This window comes from Nyctereutes procyonoides, unplaced genomic scaffold, assembly GCF_905146905.1.
Source record: "Nyctereutes procyonoides isolate TBG_1078 unplaced genomic scaffold, NYPRO_anot_genome, whole genome shotgun sequence".
NCBI classification, from domain to species: Eukaryota; Metazoa; Chordata; class Mammalia; order Carnivora; family Canidae; genus Nyctereutes; species Nyctereutes procyonoides.
The window spans coordinates 5320022-5338257 of NW_026575082.1; the positions used below are offsets into that span (position 1 = coordinate 5320022).

At 36.7% G+C, this 18236-nt stretch overlaps 1 pseudogene; it reads left to right on the forward strand.

Moving 5' to 3' along the window:
- The first annotated feature begins 496 nt into the window (after positions 1-496).
- LOC129514457 (ubiquitin carboxyl-terminal hydrolase 49-like) lies at positions 497-5574 on the forward strand (annotated as a pseudogene).
- Positions 5575-18236: the final 12662 nt, after the last annotated feature.

Sequence of the window (18236 nt, forward strand, 5' to 3'; positions counted from 1 at the left end):
TGCCTATGTGATGAGATGAAGTGAGGTGAAGGACATTGTGATGTAATGTTAGGCTACTATTGATCTTCTGATATAGGCCAGAAAGAGAATCATCTGCTTCTGGACTGCAGTTGACTTGGGTGGGGTAACTAACTGGGGAAAGCAAAACCTTGTAAGTGGGGGACTACTGTATAATAATAATAATAATAATAATAATAATAATAAATCATTTCTAATAGTCTGCTACTACTGGTAATAGAAAATACTACTATTTCTTAAGTAGAATGTAACTGGCAAATTGCTTAGCTATGATATTCACAATTGTAGTTCATGTAATCAACATAGTTCAATGTTATTCAATATGAATATAAAACTTGTAAGGTTACAGGACTGTAAGTCTATCTCAGTCTGTTCTATGCCTTCTAAGGGTTTGTGAACTAGCTAAAGAGATCAAAGTTGCCTGTAACAGAATGAAAGTATACTCTAAAGCAAGTGTAATTCAGTGTCAAGATCAGTAATGAAGACAGTAAGTGATGATGTTCAGAGGAGTAAGATATTAATGAGGACTTAACAATGGGGAGAGCATCACACAGGAAATGGGGTCAGGTAACTAAGATAGAATACTGTGGGTTTTAATAACTGAAGGAAATAGGAGGGCATTATTACCATGAATTAATTAGGAGCCTTATTGAAAATATGTGTAAAATAAACAAACTTGTTAAATAAGTAAAATAAGTAAATGACTTATTTTTATTATAATTGTGGAAAGTGGAGCTATTTCATCAGATTCAAACACCCAAGGAATTTGGGAATTGAAGAATATTTGGTGACCTAGATTGTAGCATGCACCCCCCTTGCATTTCTCCTTCAGCTTCTGCCCATAAGTTTCGTTAATTTCTTCCTCTGCAGATTTGTATGCTCTGCTTCCTGGTCACACAGTGTCTGCTTGAGAACTTCAAGTTATAGTTACATAAACATTCTCAGATTCGCACCAATCTGGCCATCATAAATATTTGGTGACCTAAGATTAAGTCTTGGACATTTGGGAAAATCTTCCTATCACACATGATCAAAATTTAATCATTTAGTAATAGATTTAGCTCATTATCATATTATCAAGGCATGTGGGATAATTAATACTATTTATCAAATGCAACTTTGCCCTTGATAACATAACCTCAAAGCAAATTCTTCAAGAAGTGTGTCCCATCTCCCTTCCCTTCTTCTCACTGAGTGCTTTCTGAATCATTTGTCTCTGATACATGAAACATCAGAATTTCAAGGTTTTGTAAAGAACCTTGTAAACTTTTGTGAAGAACGAGTGAGGTCTAGCAGCATTAGGAAACATTGTTGAACATTTTGCTTCAGCTGCTAAGGGGTAATTATGGTTTGAAACAGGAAATGAAGTTTCATAGCCTGTATATGATTGAATATAAACTTACTAAAGTCCTGAAAAAGTGTGAGTACACGTCTTCCACAAGTCATTCTGTCATCTTGGAGATGTGACTACTGACCATAAATGATCTTAGACAGCATTGTGCAGGAAGGAAAGTTGTTCCATAGACATTCTAATTGTTTTTATTCCATTCTGAAACTTCTTTCATTTCCACTCCAGGACTCTAGGAGAATTCCTTCTGAACTGTGCAAACATTCTCGGGCCTCCCTGCATTGTATTCTAAAAGCACATACTTTTAGTTTCTCTTTCTAATGAAAAATTCCTTTTCCTACTACTTAAATGACTGTTAGAATGTTATATATTATTACAAAAACTTCAGGCAAGCATTCAATTACTTTAAACTATTTGTGATAGGGGCACCTGGGTGGCTCAGTGGGTTAAGCATTTGCCTTCAGCTGAGGTCATGGTTCCAGGGTCCTGGGATCAAGTCCCAAGTCAGGCTCCCTGCTCAGCAGGGTGTCTGCTCCCTCTGTCTGCTGCTCTCCCTGCTCACGCTCTCACTCTCTCTCTTATTCTTCCAAATAAATAAATAAAATCTTTAATATATATATATATATATATCTTTTTAAAAATAAAACTGTTTTTTTTAAGATTTTATTTATTTATTCATGAGAGACACACAGAGAGAGAGGCAGAGACACAGGCAGAGGGAGAAGCATGCTCCATGCAGGGAGTCCAATGCGGGACTCGATCCTGGGACTCCAGGATCACACCTAGGCCAAAGGCAGGCACTAAACCGCCAAGCCACCCAGGCGTCCCAAAATAAAACTATTTATTAGAACTTCTCTTCATTTTCAAACCCACTCTACCCACTATATCCATATAAATCAATACTGGCCTCCAAGTAGTGGAGTTGCTTACTTTTATAATGTACATACACAGAATGAAAGATCTATAAAACATACTTGAAATAGTCTTATGACCTTGATAAACATTGTTCATTTAAACCAAACCTGAAATTAATTCTACACTTTCCCCTAATCTCTTTCCTAAGTCCAATTGTTGGTCCAAGGTCCAACAGACTTACCTTACACTGAACTGATAAATTAACTGTGTGATGTTCTCCAACAAAGCATGGTTACCTGTAATTAGAAGTCAAAGAAGAAGCTGATAACAGTGCTGATATGTTATCAGCAATTTTGGGGAGAGGGAATGAATTTGACAAAGGAAAAAGACATACATCAGTTGAGAGTCAAGTCACTGAGCAATTGGGAACCATAAGCTATTTTGTATAGAAAAATTAATTTTCTAGAAAAAAAGGGAGAGACTGAAGATACCTCTTGATATGCTAGAACGGTCTGACATACTTGTTCATTCTTTCTCAGTGCCTTATATTTAGGACTTGGACATTGCTGACATATAAGTATATGAGCTGGCTCAACAATAATCACAATCGGATATCCAATTCAGGCCAAGTTGAAGTAAAAGGGGGACTGGATTTACCCTCCTGCCTAAAATCAGTAAAAAATCAGGACACAATATAAGAAACAAGGGTTTTCAAGCCATCTGACTTCAGGCATCTGAGGATGATGATTCATGAGAGGAGGAAAACTAAATGAAGCAAACCTTATAATTGCTTCAGATTTATGACTTAAAAGAATCTCTACACCATTCACAAATTGTATACCTTGAACATGTGTAATTTATTTTTTTGCATATTATATCTCAACAAAGCTCTGAAAAACAATTATCAAATGTTTATCGTACATCTGCCCTGTGCCCAGCACTGTGCTAAGCACATTCACTATAGATTCTCATTTAATTTCTCCATAATTTATGATCATCACATATGAGTTGACCTGATTTTGCCATGTAACTTATATTCATTTCACAGTTGGGTTAACAGAGGTTTGGTGGGTGTAATTATTTATCTTGCCCCTGGTCTGATAACAAGGTAAGGCAAGTATCAAACTTAAGGAATATGGAGGCAGGGCTCTCAACTCTGAACTGAATTTTTAAAATAGAACACCTCCAGCTGAATTACTTATGAAACTGTTAAAATGTTGATTTTTAGTTTCTACCTATGGCCCACTGAATCTTGAGCTAAAGTTAGGATTTCTAATCTTAACCAGTGTCTGCATTTTTAAACAGTTATCCTTGTGAATTTTACATGTAGTAAATACATCAAGCCATTCAGTAGAAACTTTTCCCATTGTCTCTGTTATTGGAATATTTCTAGTAGAGCTGTGATAAAGAGGAGCTATACCCCCAATTATGAGCTTATGAGGCCAAGTCCAATGCTGATACGGACACATAGTTCAATCTCTTTGATTTTCATTTGGTACCCTCTCCAAGTTATTGTGATGACAAGGTACCATGAAAACAACAAGGAAAATAAAATGTGAAAAAAACAGTTCAATGTCTTTTTGCCAGCTTAATTTTTTCTTTCTTTTTTTTTTTTCATCAGCTTTTGAGATAATTGCCATAACCTTATGTAACTTTAAGGGGAGTGATGTGCTGATTTGATACGTTTGAATAGTGCAAAATGATTACCACCTTAGCATTAGCTAGCACACATTCTTGAGTCAACATATCATTTTAAAATCCAGTTTTTATATATTATTAGCCTGAAATATATTGTTACCTTTTTTTTTTAAGATTTTATTTATTTAATTGAGAGAGAGAGAGAGAGAGAGAGCACACCTGTGCATGAGAGGGGGCGGGGCAGAGAGAGAGGGATAAGCAGACTCCCTGCTGAGCAGGGAGCCTGACACGGGGCTCCATCACAGGACCCTGGGATCATGACCTGAGTTGGCTGAGTCACCCAAGTGCCCCACAGTATACTGTTATCCTTAAGAGAGCTCAAATGAATAATTCTGTTTTTAAAGGAAGAAGGGACATGAAGCTCATAAGTCAGATGGGGTGTCTCCTGTTGTCTCCCTGCTGTATTTGTGGATAAATCAACTATGCATTTCAATGTCTTCATGCTTAAAATGAAAGTGTGATATTTCAACTGTGCTATTCAATCAAGTATATGTTAGTCAAATGTGACTAGTTAAGTTAAAGTTAAATTAAAAATTCAGTTTCTCTCCCACCGCCACGCTGCGCCGGCCCTGGGCAGCACCTGCTACATGAGCTCCATCCTGCAGGTGCTCAGCCACCTCCAGAAGTTCCACCAGTGTTTTCTGTACCTCGACCCTTCCCAGACCCAACAGCTGCGCCCAAGGCCGGCAACGGCAAGGCTGGGCTCTCGGCAGGCCGGGCCCCTCGGCGTGCGTGCGAGCGCGGGGGCCTCGGCTCCAACGGCGGCGCCTCCATCAGCAGGAGCCTGGAACTCACACGAACAAGGAGCCGAGCTCGAAGCACGTTCCCCCGCCACGAACCGCACACCGTCTTCCGAGTCATGTGGTCCGGGAAGCGGGCCCTGGTGTCACCCTTCGCCGCAGGCCCCCCTTCGGTGGCTGCCACCCGCGGGACGCGCAGGACTTGCTCCGCGAGCTGTTGCGCAAAGTGCAGCAGGAGCTCAAGTCCGAGGGCACCCCACGCCGGACCCTCACCCCTTCTCCCAGAGGAAGCTCACCAAACAGGTCTTAAAGGTAGGGAGCACCATAGGCCACGGGCAGCTGCTCAGTCAGGTCACATGTGTATCATGCAATTACAAATCCGATACCATTGAGCCCTTCTGGGATCTGTCCCTGGAATTCCCTGAAGGGTGTCACTGCGCAGAAAAGGGGTCTGTCCCTTTGTCCCTTTGAATCAGACAGTGCCTGCTCACCGAGAAGCTGGCCAAGTTCACGGAGACAGGCTCCGGAAGGGAGAATCTACGCTTGGGACCAGCATAACAGCAAACGATGAAAATCCAATCGCAGACCCCTTGTTCTGAGTGAAGCTAGAAAGCAGTTAATGATCTACAGACTACCTCAGGTCTCCCGGCCGCACCTTAAAAGATTCAGGTGGTCTGGCCGTAATCATCGAGAGAAGATTGGGGTCCATGTCGTCTTTGACCGGGTTTTTGGGTCCACTGCAATGACTCAAAGCTGAATGTATGCAGTGTCGGGGAAGTGTGCAAAACTCAAACCTACATCCTTTTTTACACCCAAAGAACAGTTCAGGGCAATGCAAGAATTTCAGAAACCCAACTCGAAGCTCAGGTGCAGTCCAGCAACAATGATGAGGGCAGACCACGGCCCTTCCACTGAATGGGAGGCATGTTTCAAGGACTGGCTTGCTTTTATTTTTTTTATTTTTATTTATTTATGATAGTCACACACAGAGAGAGAGAGAGGCAGAGACACAGGCAGAGGGAGAAGCAGGCTCCATGCACCGGGAGCCTGATGTGGGACTCGATCCTGGGTCTCCAGGATCGCGCCCTGGGCCAAAGGCAGGTGCCAAACCGCTGCGCCACCCAGGGATCCCCCTGGCTTGCTTTTAAACTGCTGGTGTTTATACATCTTTCCTCTTGCAGGAAGTAAGGTTTAGTGCAGGAACAGAGTACTAAGTTTGCCCCACTGGGACTACAGCAGAAGGTGCCAGCCAGGTGACTCATGTCTTATCATAAAACCTGTAGTCCCTTTCTTTTGAATGGATTGGGAATTCCCTCCTTTGATAAAACAAATCAAAAGGAAAAAAAAATCAGTTTCTCCTTTGCACTAGCCACTTTTCTGTTGTTCAATTGCCATATGGGGCTAGCTTCTGTAATGGATAGTGAAGATTTTAGAATATTTCCATCATTACAGAAATTTCTTGAACTGCTATAGATTTATTATCTGCTCTCTGCATACGTTGTACAATAATCTATACCTGGTTTATCATTATGACATACATATACTATATAGAATTTTACATACAAAATGGAAGAGTCATTTTTTAAGCATCTCTATAATTTTAAGTCAAAGCTCCTTGAGATCAGCTTAGAATTATAATGTCACCTTTGGAATGGAACTGCCCAAAGGATGACAGTGTAACCAAAAAGATATTTAATTACCAGCCATTTTCTTACTTTCTACAGTCTAAATACTCCATATTATTTTCTAATTTTAAACTGAAAGTCTTTTTTTGAGAAACATTTCTCTATTCTCTCTGTTTTCTTTTTTCTTTACTAATAATAACTATCATATTTTCAAAGACTGAAATGACTTTAGCAAATTTTTATAGTGAAGTATATAAATGAGTATGTAACAAAAACTCAGCAGTGATAGATGTAGACCATCAGTTTTGGAATCTTAATGTGATTCTCAAAGTTATAGACAATTTTATATCCCTCTGCCCTCAAATTGCATTTAATGTCAAAACAATGCTTTTATAATAGTCTTACTGTGTTCTCTTATAGAAAATGTATCCAGATGTATTAGCAATTCCTGGAGGATTTCTGAATTCTCATTTCTTTCTCCACAACTGTTATGTAATCAGGAGCTTTACATAACATCATTTTGATCCAACATGTAACCATTATGGAAAAAACAGAAATCTATTTTTAGGTTTTGATAACCTTTCTTTTGGTGACAACAGTTGGATTTAAATATTTGAATTATATAAGAGCACAGTTTCAGAGACACAGAATATATAAGGAAATATACAATTACTTACTGGTACAATGAAATATTTGACTCTGAACTCTGATTATAAATTTTATAAAGCTAACAACTTATTGTAATTTGGCTTAACATTCTTGAATTTTCCAGCAAGGAATATTGAGATATTATGAAGAAGGGGTATGTGTGGCCAAGGTCAAGTGATCATCTTCATCTCAACTAATTTTTCTTCTTGGTTAGCATATCAAAAGAATTGGGGAAAAATAGAATGTCACTAAAATTATTATGTCTAAGGAGACAATGGCAAACTTAGATCTGACCTGGATTGGCAACAAATTTAAGGAGTTTGTTTAATAATGGAGACTAAAATACAAGGACAGGCAGGCAATGACAGTGGCTATAAAAATTCTGAACTGGAAAAAGTAAAGGTAACTCCTTTATAGGTGTGCACTGAGAATTCAATTTTACAAATACAACTATACATACACATATACATGTATACATATATGTATTATTAAATAGAGCTCAAGCCAATATCACAAGAATTAGGGTTTAGCTAAGTTTATGGAATGAGTGTTATGGACTATAATATAGAGAAAATATAATCATAGAAATAAACCATAAAAACATTTCCTTAGAAAAACGTGCTCAAGTTCTGAAGCGCCTTGGGAATATCTATAATTTCATGCTTCTGTGGTATCTAGAAGTCTAGATGCATCTAGACTTATGATCATTTTCTCTCATACTATCCTATACTCGCTTTTAAGATAATGTAGGTTCAGTTTAGAGAGTTCCCAACAGACAGCACGACGTTGTTATTATGGACAGTGATTAATCTTATGGACTGGTAAACAAACTCTTACACTTTGTATTGGTCAATACTGGGAAATTTCTGTAAAGCCATCTTAAAATATGTTCCATTAAAATAAATGTAAATGATTATAATAAATAGTTCATAAATAATTCCTTTGATTGGCAATATGACATGAAAGAACTAAAGGGATTAACAAATACTGAATATCACTAGGTGATCTCTTGAAAAGTATGGTGAATTTATCTGGTTTGACAACGAAGGAAATGGAATCACAGGCATCTAGAATCAAATTTTATGAGTTGATGATGATATATGTTGACAAACTGTATCATAGGACTAGTCATTCAGACTTACCGTCTTCAATTTCCTCATCTGAATATAGGGATATTGTGGACAGTATTACTTATCCTGATGAACTGTTTTGAAAACAGCAGAGTCTCAAAAGTGGTAGCTATTATCAGTATTATTTAAACTAACTGAAAGAAAAACTACATATTAGTTTACATAAAATAAATATGACACTTTTTTAAGAAATTATTTTATTCCATAAATAATGATTACTGAAGCAAATTTTGATTCTCACCACTTATTTGCATTTTTATATTTACTACTCCTTAAACTTGGGTCTTTGGCATTGCAAAGATTCACTGCTAATCTTTTCAAAAGTAATATCCTATCAGCTTTTAATTCTCAAGTTGATTCCAAGTGATTTGAATATAATTTGTAAGTTATCTTTCAAGATATATTTTAGAATATACTCAACTCAAAGAATATATTAGTACTGTGATTTTCAAATGAAATGTAATGTGACATTTATTTACACCATGATGCTTTCTACTGAGCTGGAGAGAGAATGGGGTATAATTGCTTTTATTTCACAGTAGAGAGAGAATGTTTACATTCATATGGATGGTAACATATGTGAAGTGTTACCCACAGCTACAATTAAATGAATATAAAAGATTTAAAAAATAACAATTTCTAGAAAACAAAACATATCCATGGAATTATAGGCTCTCGTGATCTTTGGAAAACTTACCAAATTATTAAGTCAAAAAAAACCCCTCTCAAATCAGAACAAATACACACATACAGAATACCATAGGATAATCTTTTATTATAATTGGGAAAATGTTGATGTGAAGTAGGGCTTAAGAAGATTCCAGTGTAGAATAATTACCTGTAAAAATGACTGAGATTTGATATTATCCTCTCCAACATGCTGCCTGAGTGAGGCATGTGCTTCTCCTGAAATAATTTATCTACATATATTCTAAAGAGTGCTCAATTATTTGCCTTTGACTCTTAGAGGCTTCAAAAGTATATGCTTTCCTTTTAAGTAGCAAATGTGCATCTTTTAATTTCTTGTAACTCAATTGCAGCTCTGTTTTACAAATAGAAAAACTGTTAGCCTCTATCTAATTGTTCAATATTCATAATGTAAGGAATGTTTTTATTTCTGAGAATGCCACAATGTAAAACGGAAGATATAATTCATTTTAAAATAGTTCCTTGAATTTTTCCTTTAAAATTTTGAATCAACATTTTTGCCATGTAATTTGTATTCATAAAAATGTATCCATTTTAAGTGTATAATTTACACAACCGTGTAACTCCCCAGTCAAGATGTAGAATATTTCAATCAACTCACAAAACTTCTTTCAAGGCCCGTTTTTAGTCAGGGCCCTCCTATACTTAATTCCTTGGCATCCCTGGCCTCCATTCTTTCACCATAGATTGTTTGGCCTGTTCTGGAATTTCATATAAATGGAATCCTAGAATACATTTTTGTCATCGTTATTGAGTATTTTCCAATGTTTGCACATAAAACAATTTGTTTATTCACTCATTGTTGATGGCCATTTACATTGTTTCTAGATTTGCTAAAAACCATAATGATTAAAGCTTCTATAAAACATATGCCTATAAGCCATTTTGTGGATCTATGGCTTCATTTTTTTTTTTGGCTAAAAGTAGAATTTTTAGTTCATAGGTTTTGAAACTACCAACAGTTCCTCAAAGCATATATACTGCTTTATGTTCCCTAATGAAATTTAGTTGCCCAGTTCCTTGTCAACACTTGCCACACTATTATGTTTGTATCTGATGACAGCTATAATCTGTTTTCTTTTGTGAATTCTGATCTTTTCAGAATGTGTGTTTTTCAGAATGTGTTTTGTGAAGGTTCTAGTCAATTATTTTTGCCTATTTTTATTGAGTTGTTTGTCTTTAAGATTGTAGTACATATACATTTACATTTTAGGATATAATTTTAGTTCTTCATGGGAATAGAAGCAGCACACACATACTGTTTGTGGGATTCCTGATTCCAAATAAGCATAAAGTGTCTATGAAAAATTCTTTGGGAGGAGGGGCAAGATGGCGGAAGAGTAGAGTCTCCAAATCACCTGTCCCCACCAAATTACCTCGATAATCTTCAAATTATCCTGAAAATCTACGAATTCGGCCTGAGATGTAAAGAGAGAACAGCTGGAATGCTACAGTGAGAAGAGTTCACGCTTCTATCAAGGTCTTCTAAGCACAACATCTCCAAGGAAATGAGAGCTTTAAATGATTCATTGGACCAGATGGATTTCACAGATATCTACAGAACTTTACATCCAAACTCAACTGAATACACATTCTTCTCAAGTGCACATGGAACTTTCTCCAAAATAGACCACATACTGGGTCACAAATCAGGTCTGAACCAATACCAAAAGATTGGGATTGTCCCCTGCATATTCTCAGACCATAATGCCTTGAAATTAGAAGTAAATCACAACAAGAAGTTTGGAAGGACCTCAAACACGTGGAGGTTAAGGACCATCCTGCTAAAAGGTAAAAGGGTCAACCAGGAAATTAAGGAAGAATTAAAAAGATTCATGGAAGCTAATGAGAATGACGATACACCCATTCAAAATCTTTGGGATGCAGCAAAAGCAGTCCTGAGGGGGAAATACATCGCAATACAAGCATCCATCCAAAAACTGGAAAGAACTCACATACAAAAGTTAACCTTACACCTAAAAGAGCTAGAGAAAAAACATCAAATAGATCCTACACCCAGCAGAAGAAGAGAGTTAATAAAGATTCGAGCAGAACTCAATGAAATCGAGACCAGAATAACTGTGGAACAGATCAACAAAACCAGGAGTTGGTTCTTTGAAAGAATTAATAAGATAGATAAGTCATTAGCCAGCCTTATTAAAAAGAAGAGAGAGAAGACTCAAATTAATAAAATCATGAATGAGAAAGGAGAGATCACTACCAACACCAAGGAAATAAAAATGATTTTAAAAACATATTATGAACAGCTATACGCCAATAAACTAGGCAATCTAGAAGAAATGGACGCATTCCTGAAAAGCCACAAACTACCAAAACTGGAACAGGAAAAAATAGAAAACCTGAACAGGCCAATAACCAGGGAGGAAATTGAAGCAGTCATCAAAAACCTCCCAAGACACAAAAGTCCAGGGCCAGATGGCTTCCCAGGGGAATTCTATCAAACGTTTAAAGAAGAAATCATACCTATTCTACTAAAGCTGTTTGGAAAGATAGAAAGAGATGGAGTACTTCCAAATTCGTTCTATGAGGCCAGCATCACCTTAATTCCAAAACCAGACAAAGACCCCACCAAAAAGGAGAATTACAGACCAATATCCCTGATGAACATGGATGCAAAAATTCTCAACAAGATACTAGCCAATAGGATCCAACAGTACATTAAGAAAATTATTCACTATGACCAAGTAGGATTTATCCCCGGGACACAAGTCTGGTTCAATACTCGTAAAACAATCAATGTGATTCATCATATCAGCAAGAGAAAAACCAAGAACCATATGATCCTCTCATTAGATGCAGAGAAAGCATTTGACAAAATACAGCATCCATTCCTGATCAAAACTCTTCAGAGTGTAGGGATAGAGGAAACATTGCTCGACATCTTAAAAGCCATCTAAAAAAGCCCACAGCAAATACCATTCTCAATGGGGAAGCACTGGGAGCCTTTCCCCTAAGATCAGGAACAAGACAGGGATGTCCACTCTCACCACAACTATTCAACATAGTACTGGAAGTCCTAGCCTCAGCAATCAGACAACAAAAAGACATTAAAGGCATTCAAATTGGCAAAGAAGTCAAACTCTCCCTCTTCGCCGATGACATGATACGCTACATAGAAAACCCAAAAGCCTCCACCCCAAGATTGCTAGAACTCATACAGCAATTTGGAAGCCTGGCAGGATACAAAATCAATGCCCAGAAATCAGTGGCATTTCTATACACTAACAATGAGACTGAAGAAAGAGAAATTAAGGAGTCAATCCCATTTACAATTGCACCCAAAAGCATAAGATACCTAGGAATAAACCTAACCAAAGAGGTAAAGGATCTATACCCTCAAAACTATAGAACACTTCTGAAAGAAATTGAGGAAGACACAAAGAGATGGAAAAATATTCCATGCTCATGTATAGGCAGATTTAATATTGTGAAAATGTCAATGTTACCCAGGGCAATTTACACGTTTAATGCAATCCCTATCAAAATAACATGGACTTTCTTCAGGGAGTTAGAACAAATTATTTTAAGATTTGTGTGGAATCAGAAAAGACCCCGAATAGCCAGGGGAATTTTAAAAAAGAAAACCATAGCTGGGGGCATCACAATGCCAGATTTCAGGTTGTACTACAAAGCTGTGGTCATCAAGACAGTGTGGTACTGGCACAAAAACAGACACGTAGATCAGTGAAATAGAATAGAGAACCCAGAAGTGGACCCTGAACTTTATGGTCAACTAATATTCGATAAAGGAGAAAAGACTATCCACAGGAAGAAAGACAGTCTCTTCAATAAATGGTGCTGGGAAAATTGGTCATCCACATGCAGAAGAATGAAACTAGACCACTCGCTTTCACCATACACAAAGATAAACTCAAAATGGATGAAAGATCTAAATGTGAGACGAGATTCCATCAAAATCCTAGAGGAGAACACAGGCAACACCCTTTTTGAACTTGGCCACAGTAACTTCTTAAGATACATCCACGAAAGCAAAAGAAACAAAAGCAAAAATGATATTGGGACTTCATCAAGATAAGAAGCTTTTGCACAGCAAAGGAAACAGTCAACAAAACTAAAAGACAACCTACAGAATGGGAGAAGATATTTGCAAATGACGTATCAGATAAAGGGCTAGTTTCCAAGATCTATAAAGAACTTATTAAACTCAACACCAAAGAAACAAACAATCCAATCATGAAATGGGCAAAAGACATGAAGAGAAGTCTCACAGAGTAAGACATAGACATGGCCAACATGCACATGAGAAAATGTTCTGCATCACTTGCCATCAGGGAAATACAAATCAAAACCACAATGAGATACCACCTCAAACCAGTGAGAATGGGGAAAATTAACAAGGCAGGAAACCATAAATGTTGGAGAGGATGCGGAGAAAAAGGAACCCTCTTACTCTGTTGGTTGGAATGTGAACTGGTGCAGCCACTCTGGAAAACTCTGTGGAGGTTCCTCAAAGAGTTAAAAATAGACCTGCCCTATGACCCAGCAATTGCACTGTTGGGGATTTACCCCAAAGATTCAGATGCAATGAAACACCGTGACACCTGCACCCCGATGTTTCTAGCAGCAATGTCCACAATAGCCAAACTGTGAAAGGAGCCTTAGTGTCCATCGAAAGATGAATGGATAAAGAAGATGTGGTCTATGTATACAATGGAATATTCCTCAGTCATTAGAAACGACAAATACCCACCATTTGCTTCAACGTGGATGGACCTGGGGGGTATTATGCTGAGTGAAGTAAGTCAATCAGAGAAGGACAAACATTATATGGTCTCATTCATTTGGGGAATATAAATAATAGTGAAAGGGAATATAAGGGAAGGGAGAAGAAATGTGTGGGAAATATCAGAAAGGGAGACAGAACATGAGAGACTCCTAACTCTGGGAAACGAACTAGGGGTGGTGGAAGGGGGAGAGGGTGGGGGATGGGGGTGTATGGGTGATGGGTACTGAGGGGGGCACTTGACGGGATGAGCACTGGGTGTTATTCTGTATCTTGGTAAATTGAACACCAATAAAAATTAATTTATTTAAAAAAAAGAAAAATTATTTGGTTTATTCTAGCAAACTGTAGCTAAAACTCTAAGGACTTAGACAACCTCACCTCTGGCCTTTATAAAATCTGAAGGGAGGCAAGGTCTACACTCCAAGAATCCTCTTATATGAAAGGATATAGTCAGTATTTCTATCAGAAAATATTAGTAATATTAAATCAGGTGTCTGCTGATGGAGCTGGGTTTTGGAGTTCCAATTAACATTTCTAAGAGACTCTCTCTCTCTCTTTCTCTCTCTCTGTCTATCTATCATCTATCTATCTATCTATCATCTATCTATCTATCTATTTCTATCTCTATCTCTCTTTCTTATGCTCTCACCCTGAGTCTGTTATGTCTTTCCCCAAGGGTTGGTATCTTTTAACGCTATTTTAAGAAAATATAAAAATGATACAATGAAGGTTATTTCTGAGAAGTTCCTAATTCCTCCTACTATATGTTAATTTTTAAAAAAATATCTCCTGGCAACTGATTATATACGATCAAGAAATGGATTTAGATCATGTCCTAACTCTTATTTATTTCTAATAAGAATATAGTATCATAGGAATAAGGAACACTATTCCCAACATTTCAATAGTAAACTATTTCAAAATACTTTCACAAAATTTAAATATGTAGAGGCATACGGGGCTTAATACCTAATAGGCACTTAATAAAAGTTGAATGAATAATAAGTATGACCATTGAAAGTTTTTTTAAAATTTATACTTCTTTCTTTTGTACTTCACTCTTAAAATTATCCAAGTCACCCAAGAATTTTTGAAGTATTTCTATGTTCATTCTTTACTAATCCCAACAATGAGATATAGCTGAAAAATGATGCCATTTGTGGAATTCAAAAAAAAGTGAACTTCATGAATCATTGGAAATTTCCAGTGGCAATAGAAATTCTGAACTGAAGGAACATAATTTAGAACATCTGTCAGTGAATGATGACTGCTCAAACAACTATGCAGCATCATCCATGATCAATTGTGCGTGAGCAGAGTCAAGGTCGAACTCTGCCAAGACCTTCACCTTACAGGAGCTGCGAAGGGTGGTACTGACTGCTGACTGGCCTGAGACTCAGCCAAAGTGTGTGGATCACAGTAAGGTTGCAATCACTGCAGTCACCATTAGTCAGCAGAGGAGTAGTGCAGCCTTCTAGAAGTATGCAACTAATCTGAAAGCACCTAGTCCAAAAAGATACTTGAGCTCTTTATCAATTTTGTTTCTCAAGAAAAAAAAATACATTTATAAAATATTAAGACCCTGAAAATGTAGTAGAGATGAAATTGACTTTACAGTCATCTGACCTGGGATTACATTAAAGGTATGCATCTTACTGACAAGCTACCTCACCCCTATGAGCCCCAGTTTACTGTGCTGCCACTTAGTTTAGTTGTTGTGAGAACAGACATTTTAATTTACTTATATAAAGAACCCATTGGGTCATTAATAATTGTATGTGTTGCAGAAAAGCAAGCAGAGATGGAATAATACTTGATTCTTTTGTCATCAATCTCTTTATTTATCTGATTGTATCTTGTTGGTAATTGCTCTGTGGAAATACTCCTGGTCCTGTGTATGACTTGAACACAGATTCCTAGTTCTTATAATAAATTCAGTAACTCTTAGGTTTCCATGCTCCAGTTTTCACTATGGGTGAAAACTCTGTGGGAGGCATGCTGTGTCTTCACAAAAGTTCTGTAAGCAGCCATCTCTATACAGTCATTTAAATTTTGTATTTGGCAAAGGGCCTTTGAAATAATGTAACATTTACCTTATTGAAGTATCAGAACAGACTTGATGCTCATTGAGTGCTTTTGTCCAACTGTATGTATTCTTTCAAATAAAGCAGGGCACTGGATTACTTTGCTATGCATAGAGTATTGACCCACTGTCTTAACTCTAGATTTAAAAATCCTATAAGCCAGTCACATCAGTGAAAATAGCAGAGTAGGTATTGCCTAGGGCTCATTCCTCCATAGAAACACTAAAATATTGGGGGAAATGTCGAATCAATTCTTTCAAATTCTGGAAAATACTCCAAGACTTATTGAAACAAAGGAAATGTGAATCAAAAAATAAATTTTAAAAACCCTTAAAAATGATAGGAAATTTTTGTGTCATATTACTTGCTCTTGACCTTGGTGTCAGTCTTGAAGATGGTAGCTCACATTTCCAGTGTGGGATCTGGTCCCTGGTTCCAGAGGAAACAGAACAGACCTTACTCTCAAATAATTGTTTTGTCTATTCTAACCCACCTGGGAATATCTAAATAACTAATGGAAGGTATTTGCCTTTCTTTCACCCAACTAGGAACTTATTCAAGATGGAAAAGCTGTGGACATTCTTTGAGAACATTAATGATAAATGAACAACCCATAGATTTCTGGAGCAAAAGATTACAGTTGAGATAAACAATAGATTAACTGAAAAACTGTGAGGAAAATCTTAAGAAAGAGTTCATTGGTGAAATTAAGACACTGAAAAGAGTTTATGTATCCTGAGGAATTTAGAATACTCATGCTTGCAGAGAGGCCATATGTTCAGATATGACCTAAGAATACTCTAAGCTTTCTCCTATGACTTATCTCTACACTCTAAAGCAGAAAGTGAAGACCCAGACAAAGCTATAAACAGTCTCATCAAGTGTTGATAGGTGTCTGAAAACAGCTAAAGCATAAGGACCAGGATATCTTTTTTCTCTCGTTCCTTCTTTCCTTATTTCTCCTAGCATTCAGGAAAATCTGTCAAAATGCTAGTTCAGCATAAGATAGAGGAAGATTACACAGACAAGGAATAGAGACTTTATGAACATAGTTTAGAAAAGTCACTAAATGAACATAAAGCCCACAGCAAGCAAACACCCAAACCTTCAGAAAGGGGAAGGATATGATTCCGAAGTTACTACATTATAGTATTCAAAATATCTAGTTTCCCACGCACACAAAAATAGGTGCCAAGCATAGGAACTGGAAAATATGGCCCATTTATTGGAGAAATGAGAAAACTGTTTCTGAGAGAGCATAGATACTGGACTTAATAGGCAAAAACTTTGAACAAACTATCCTAAATACATTCAAAGAGATAGAAGAAGCTATAGACCAAAAGCTAAAGGAAACATGGAGAATGATGCATAACCAAATACAGAATATTAATGGAAATAAAAATTATAAAAAAAAACAAAAATTCTGGAGCTGAAAATTACAATAATTGAAATTAAAATTTCACTAGGGTTTTTCAATATCATATTTGACCATGCTGAAGAAAGAATCAGTGAACTTGATGATGGATCAATTGAAATGATCCAGTCTGAGGAACTGAATTAAAGAGAGAGAGAGAGAGAGAGAGAGAGAGAGAGAGAGAGAGAGTCTATGATACCAATGAGACACTAACAAACATACCAATATATGTATAATGGGAGTCCCAGAAGGAGGGGAAATATTGTGAGACAAAGACTACTTGAAGAAATAGGGCTGAAAATTCCTAAATTGTATTAAAAAAAAAACCAACATTAATCTGCACATCAAAAAAAGCTTAAGGAATTTCATGAAGGATAAACACAGACATATTTAGACATATTCTAAGACATACTTAGATATATTCTAATCAACTTGTTGGAAGACACAGAATCTTAAAAGCAGCAAGAAACTTATCATATACAAAGTATCCTCTTAAGATTAATAGGCAATTTCTCATCAAAAGCTATCCAGGCCAGAAGGAAGAGGCATGACATGTTTAAAGTGGTGAAAGGAAAACAAATATGGTAACCAAGAATTCTATATTCATCAAAATGCTTCAAAAATGAAGGAGAATTTGAGACATTCCATATAAATAAAAGCTTATTTTTAAAAATAATGATAAAACTCTACTCAAAGAAATAAAAGAGAGGTCATTATAGTATTATTACCCTATGAGAAATGCCAAAGGAAGTCAGTCCATCTGTCTGAAATGAAATGGCATTAGATAGCAATTCAAAGCTATTTAAATAAATAAGGAACTCTGCAACAGCAAACCACAAAAGTAAATATAAAGACAGCATTATCGTATTTTTGGCTTCTAATTCCTCTGTTTCCTGTATCATTTAAGAGACAAATGATTAAAATAATAATTAGACATCCATGTTAATTGGTATGCAATGTACAAATTTGTGACAATAACATAATGGGGAACTAGATCTGTGTAGGAGTAGAGTTTTTGTATGTCATTGAAGCTAAAGAGATGTCAATTTAAACTACATGGTTATAAATTTATCATGTTAGTAGTAAACTCCATGGTAAGCTCTGAAAAAAATGGACAAAGAAGGGTACAAAAAAGGAATCAAAATGGTGCACTATGAAAAAAAATCAATTATACACAAAGGGAGGAAGTACTGGGGGGAA